The 6946-nt window shown below is 46.3% G+C and overlaps 1 long non-coding RNA gene across 1 annotated transcript; it reads right to left on the bottom strand.

The window, feature by feature from the left end:
• Positions 1–206: 206 nt before the first annotated feature.
• On the bottom strand, positions 207–5839 carry LOC125934824 (uncharacterized). Its single transcript, XR_007461529.1, has 3 exons — positions 5631–5839; positions 3582–3695; positions 207–1481 (listed from the first exon to the last, which is right to left on the bottom strand). It is a non-coding gene; the product is annotated as an uncharacterized LOC125934824 (long non-coding RNA).
• Positions 5840–6946: the final 1107 nt, after the last annotated feature.

Raw genomic sequence — 6946 nt, 5'->3', positions numbered from 1 at the left:
TGATGAATCACATTGATTGTATTTCAGATATTGAACCAGCCCTGCATCCCAGGTATAAATCAGACTTGGTCATGGTGAATAATTTTTCTAATGTATTGTTGGATCCAGTTGGCTAATATCTTGTTGAGGATTTTTGCATCCATGTTCATCAGGGAAATCGGTCTATAGTTCTTTTTAGTGGAGTCTTTGGTTTTGGAAAATGTTTATTATTTTTGAGAGAGAGAGAGAGAGAGAGAGAGAGAGAGAGAACGAGTGCAGGAGATGCAGAGAGGGAGGATCCAAAGACAGCTTTGTGGTGATAGCAGAGAGCCCAACGTGGGGCTCAAACCCATGAACCATGAGATATGACTGAAGCCAAAGTTGGACGCTTAATAATGAACTGAGCCACCCAGGTGCCCATTAATTTCTGATTGATTCTTAATTATTATAATTGTGAAGTGTAAAAACAAAATGCAAGAAAAGTGAATGAAAGAGATAGAAACAGAGGCAGAGCCCCACTGAGAGAGAAAAAAGTTCAGGGTGTAGTTAAAACAAAGTAGATTTATAGCCAAGAGTTTTCCTAGAGACAAAGAGGGACTCTCCATAATAATGAGTCAGTTCATTAGGAAGATATAGCAGTTTTAAATATATATACATATAATCATAGAGCTTTAAAATACATAAAAACCTGAAAAATTAAGGGAGAAATAAATAAATTCACAATTATAATTGCAGACTTTAAACAGTAGAACAAGGTACAAAACTATGAAGGATATGGTAGGTCACAGTGACAGCATCCTTTACCTGAATTCACATTCATTTCTACAACAATATCTTCAAGGACTGCAGAATACACGTTTTTCAAGCGCACATGTGTCATTCAGCAATACAGACCATATGGCAGGCCATAAACAAGTCTTAAGAGACTCCAAGCAATTGAAATCCTACAAAAATATCCAAGAAAAGCAAAGAACATTTGGAAATTGCAAGACTCACTAGAAAATAACCCATGGGTTGAGGAAGAAATCACAGGGTAAATGAGAAAATAGTTTAGACCCAATGAAAACATAACATATTGAAATTTGTGGAATGCGGTTAAAGCATTGAGGAAAATTTATAACTTAAAGTGCTTATATTGGGAAAAAAGAAATGATCAAAGCTCCCACCTTAGGAAGTTAGCAAAAGAAGGCAAATTAAATGCCAAGCAAGTAAAATAAAAGAAATTATAAAGATTAAAGTAGAAATTAAAAGAAATAGAGATGAAGGATAGAGAGAAAAAACAAATAAAATTACAACTCTTACTTGGAATGTATCAATAAATGTGCCAAGGTGCTGTCTAGATCAAAACTGACAAGGGAGGCCTGGGTGTATCCAACTTTTGATTTTGGCTCAGGTCATGATCACAGGGAAATGAGATCAAGCCCTGGGCTCTGATCTGGGTGTGGAGCCTGCTTGAGATGGTCTCCTTCTCTCTCTGTCCCTTTCCCATGCTTGTGAGCTCTCTTAAAAAAAAACAAAACAAAACAAAAAAAAAACAACCAACTTCAACCCCCCCCAAAAACTGACACAAGGGAAAAAAGAAAAGTCCATATAGTTCTACAATCTACTGAAGATATTACATTTATAATTATAAACATCCTCACAAAATTTCCAGATTCAAGTAGTTTCATTTAAAGAAATAATATCTATCCTACCTGTATTCTTTCCCTCCCCTCTCCCTCCCTTTCCATTCTTTGGCATCTCAGTGGCCAGTGTTGAAGAAATATCCTTGTGTGTACTCCTTACCTATGACTACTATGGAATAGCTTTCTAGGAGTGTGATGGTTGAGCACGTTATTTTCTATATTTTAAGTGTTAATTTCTACTTCCAGGTTGCTTTCCATTTTACAATTGCACCTTCAATGTGGGAGAGTACACTTGACTGCATCACCACTTGCCATATGGGTCTTTATGCTTTTTCATTTTGTATCAGTTTGATAGGCCTAAGTAAGGTGATGTCTCATCATTTTATCCTAATTTCAACTTGCATTTCTCCACTAGTAGGAAAGTCCTTTTCAGATATGTGCTTGTTATTTTGTTGAGCTCCTCTGTGAATAGGATACCCAGATGCTTTGACTGCTTTTCTCTTTTGTTTTCAATTTGAAAGATCCGTATGCTGTATATTATTCATATTATCCATGTACCTGACATACACACATACTCATTTTCCCCAGTCTATCTTTTCTTCCCACGTTATCATATTTTTGCCTCTCATGCTTTTTATGAGTTTAAAAATTTATTACATGGTTAATAAATGGCTTTTGTGTTTAAAATTTGGTTTGTCCTGGGGCCCCTGGGTGGCTCAGTCAGTTAAGTGACCGACTCTTGATTTTTGGTTCGGGTCATGATCTCGCCATTGGTGGGTTCGAGTCCCGCATCCAGCTCTATGCTGACAGTGTGGAGTGTGCTTGGGATTCTCTGTCTCCCTCTCTCTCTCTGCCCCTCCCCTGTTTGCACACACTCTCTCTCAAAAATAAATAAACATATAAAGAGTCCCAACAGGAAAAACAGGGAGGCAGGAGACTGAGGTCAGAGTCAGAGAAGGAGAAGTCACTGGATGACACTGGAAGCAGATGTTGGGGTGATGTAGGTGTTGGGCTTCAAAGGTGCAAGGAGCCAAGAGTGGAGGAATTCAGATAGCCTCTTGAAGCTGGAAAAGGAAATGGGTTTTTCTTTAGATCTTTCAGAAGGAACACAGCCCTGCTGACAACTGATTTTAGTTTTGTAAGACAAGTCTAAGACTGCTGACCTCCAGACTGTGTGGTAACAAATTTGTGGGCTTTTTTTAAAGTTTATTTTGAGAGAGACAGAACGTGAGTTGAAGAGGGGCAGAGAAAGGGAGAGAGAGAGAATCCCAAGCTGAGTCCGTGATGTCAGTGCGTAGAGCCTGACCTGGGGCTCAAACTCACAAACCATGAGACTATGACCTGAGCCAAATCAAGAGTCAGATGCTTACTTAATTATGGAGTTTGCAGAATCCCAAGATCTGCCATCTGCAAACTGGAGACCCAGGAAAGCTGGTGGTGTAATTTAGTTGGACTCTCAAGGCCTGAGAACCAAGGAAGCCAATGGTGCAGATTCCAGTCTAGGTCTGAAGGTCTGTGAACCAGGAGCCCTGAGGGCAGAAGATACATGCCTTAGCTCAAGCAATGTGGTAGAAAAGGGGTGAATTCCTCCTTCCTCTGCTTTTTGCTCCAGCAAGGCCCTGAAGGGATTGTACGATGCCCACCCACATGGGGGAGGGCAATCTACTTCACTGAGTCTGCTGATTCAAATGTAAATCTAATCCAGAAACACACATGTTCCCAGACACATGCAGAAACAATGTTTAATCTGAGCACCCCATGGCCAGGTGAATTGACACATGAAATTAACCATCACCAGGGCTCTTCACTTTTTGGCAGTTGTTCTACAAAAAGTTTATTTTTCTTCAGATTTTTTTCCCCATGGGTGTAGACAGGTGTCATTTATTTTCTGAAAACACATATATCATATATACAAAGATATATGGTGTGGTGCATGCAGAGATGTCTACTACCTATCAAGGAGGACTTGTCACTCACCTGGGAGGAGTTTGTTTAGTGGACAGCCCCAGGCTATGGGTTTCAGCAGTTGGCTTCGGCTGCAGAGAGATGGCTCCTGAGGTCAGGCTCTTCCCTGGCAGCACCTTCCTGTGCCTGGGAGAGGTATGGGTATAAAGATCTGGTCACCTGGTGTTGACCCAGCTAACTCTGATGGATCCTGCTTGTTCTGGAGTCCCTGTCAGCTGGCTGAGGTTTTGTTAGCCCTGCATTATGGTTTGACTTTTCCCTCTACCCAAGCCCACTTTTGCTTGCTTGCTTTTATAGACGTTTATCCCTAATTGCTTCCCCTCCTACCCATGGTCTCTCCATCATCTGCTCTGAAGGACCTTGCCTGTTACAAACTGTATGTATTCTTTTAAACCCTGTTTCCAGTTAATTTAGCCATTTCAATGTTTGTAGCCGTTTCAATGACAAAATACTCACAGCACCATTTTAAATAATTGCATAGTGGTCCATTATATGGATCTTATTTAATGCGTTTAAACAATTGCATGTTTTTCTTAATTTTGCTATGATAACCAATGATTCTGTGTAATCCTTTACTACCCCCTTTCCTGCTTGTCAGAAATTTAAGGATTAATCCCTAAAAAAGGAATAGCTAGATCAAAGTGGTTGCACTTCTAAGCTTTTTGATTCCTTGTTCCAAAAGGTTCCCAGAGAGAGCATCTCATTTTTAATCTCCCATCTGGCAATTTATGATGGGTGTTATCTATTTTTATAACACTTCGCAGTCTGGTAGGAGAAACAATGTTCCATTGTTCTAATTTGTTCCTACACTACTCATAAACCCAGCTGTTTCTGTGATTCTCCAATTACGAGTTTCACCATTTTGTGAGGTTTTCTCATTATCTTCGAAGTCACCAAACATTAACCACAAGGGGGCGCTGTTCCCCTGTCAATGTCCTGCGGTTGTACACTCACTCTCCAGCTGCCTTTCTGAGCCAGGACTGAAAAGTTCCAAGCAGGGTTTACAGAGAATAAGTTAACAGCATTAATACCCACAGGCGGAGACTCTGGTTTCTTAAGTCGTTTTTTCAACCCTGGTCAGTTACATCTCTGGTCAGTTACATCTCAGGCGGGGACCCTGAGCCTGCAAAGGGGACATGTCCGCGCCTTCCGCTCACGGTCCCTAGAGTACCTAGGGCAAGTCTCGGGAAAGAACCCCAGTACCCCACCCGCCAGCTCTGGGGGGCGCCCCAGGGGTCGTGTGCAGGGCAGCGCTCCAGGAGCTCTGTCTACAGGGCCTCAAGTGGGCCCAGTCAAGGGTGCAGATGAGGCTCTGTTATCAGGAGGTTATGAGGGGCAACCAAAGGGTTGGGGGTCTGCACTCGGACCTCTTCAGTATGGAAAGAGGGCAGCAGGATCTGAGTGGAGCGATCACGCCCCCACCCCCCCTTCCCCGCAGCTGCCCGACCTCGGCTCCGCTCTGCTGTGCACTGGTCCTGGAAGAAATGAAGTCTCCCTGGGGTCCTGCCTGGGTCTGAGTCCGAGGCCGCCAGGTGCGTGAGCTGGGAAGGGCCGGGTGGGGGGGTGCCAGCGAGCTCTGAGATGGGCAGCATGGCGGAGATCATGGGGGGCATCAAATAGCTGGGGTTCTGCTAATGCTGGACGCAATACGGTTGGAACCACAGATGGTCTGACTTGCCTGCCCTCGTTCCAGGCTCCAGACTCCTCCCATTCTCGCCTCTGTCCCCAGGCTCTCTTCCCTACACATTCTACCTCACCCCATTCTGCAGTGTTGGGTCTCCTCTCAGAGGGCCTGGGCTCAGACCCCGCTTCGTTCCCTGACCGGTGGATTATCAGAGTGGATAACTGTCTGGCTGAGAGACCGCAGGGACTAGAGGCCGTTCTGAGTCGACTCCGGGTGGGTTATCCCTTTAGGGGCTGTCTTTGTCCAGTACCAATAACCCTGCCTCCAGGCTAATAGGCGGCAAAGGGCCTATAGGCACGACAGGAAGTTATTTCAGGGAAGCTGGCCCTCAGAGGCCCTTATGGCCATTATCCGGGTTTCCCCGAGAGAAGGCAGACCTGGGGTACTTGCATGGATCACCCTCCCAAGCACTGAAGAGAGGACCAGTCTCCAGCTTCGGAATTGGGGAGGGTGGAGGAGGGCACCAGCATAGTCCACTTCTCAGGGAGAGTGAGTCTCCGCTCCCAGAAGCTGGGTTGAGTGGCACCAACAGTGGGTCCTTCGAAAAAACACTTCGCGCGCCAAGAGAGTGGGCTCTTCGTCCTGGGTCTACCTTGTAATGGCTGACCTCGACGATGCAGCTTTACCTTTCCCAACCTCAGTTTCCAGAAGTAACGTGGCAGCCCATGGGGCTAATGGGGAGGTTCAAGACCCACCCCGAGGTAATCCGGAACAAATTTAACCAAACCCGTCACCTTGTTGGAGAAGGCGCCTGCGCAGGCGCGCTGGACACGTCCGCCCAAAGGCTGGCAGATGGAAGCGACCGCAAGGGCCCCTGGGGAGTGTAGTCTGTGCCGAGAAGGGGCAAGAAGAGGCGGAGCTTCACTGGGAGCCTACCCCGGCCGTGTTTAGAGAAAACAGCGGATGAGCCACCAGTGGCTGTGGTTCAGGAGGCGTGGCTTTGTCTTTTCCGCGGCGCCGGCGGCAATCCCTGTGCTCAAAGGATTCTGGGTACTGTGGTCCTGGTCCCTTGGCAAGCAGGGCAGTGATGGGTGCTGGCCCACCCAGCCTTTGGTCGTGTGGCGGGAGTGAGTCTGGGGGAAGGGGAAGATAGTTGGGAGTGGCTAGGGTTGGGTCTCTGGCAAGGCTTAGGGTTGCTTTCCCAAATTGTTCTTTTTATTTGTGGGTGTGGGTGGGTAAACAACTCGCAACTGGAGGAATGAATTTGAGGAGTGAATTAGAGGAATGAATAAGGGGTGATGTGAGGCTCGGCGGTGAATCCTAGGGTTGCAGGGCACGTCTCCGGCCCCGGCAGGGGCCCCAGGATTAAGGAGCCACGCTTTTCTTTTGAGGCCGGGTGGCGTGCGGGACCGTTCTAGGCCACTGTAGTGGTGGCAGTGGTGGCACGTCTCTAGTTCTCTCTTCACGTGGTATTTGGGGCTTAAGTTGGAAGACCTTAGGGGTTTTGTGGTGTTGACATAGTCTTGGTTTGGGAGCAAACATCCCCTGGTGGTGGTTAGGGGCGCTGTGACTCCTGTGGGAGGGGAGGTGCGTGAAACCTGGGCGGTGTGGTGGTGGTGGAGCTCTAACCTGACTGATGTCAAGGTGTTTGGCAGAAGCTGGCTGGGCCCGTCGCACTGGGAAAGGGGTGCTGTTTGGTCATGGAGATTTGGGGATTGGAACAAAGGGGATTTTGGAGAGTGGAACGAAGTTT

The sequence above is a fragment of the Panthera uncia genome (genome assembly GCF_023721935.1).
Source record: "Panthera uncia isolate 11264 chromosome A1 unlocalized genomic scaffold, Puncia_PCG_1.0 HiC_scaffold_17, whole genome shotgun sequence".
Lineage (NCBI taxonomy): Eukaryota > Metazoa > Chordata > Mammalia > Carnivora > Felidae > Panthera > Panthera uncia.
This window is presented reverse-complemented; position numbering and strand designations above follow the sequence as displayed.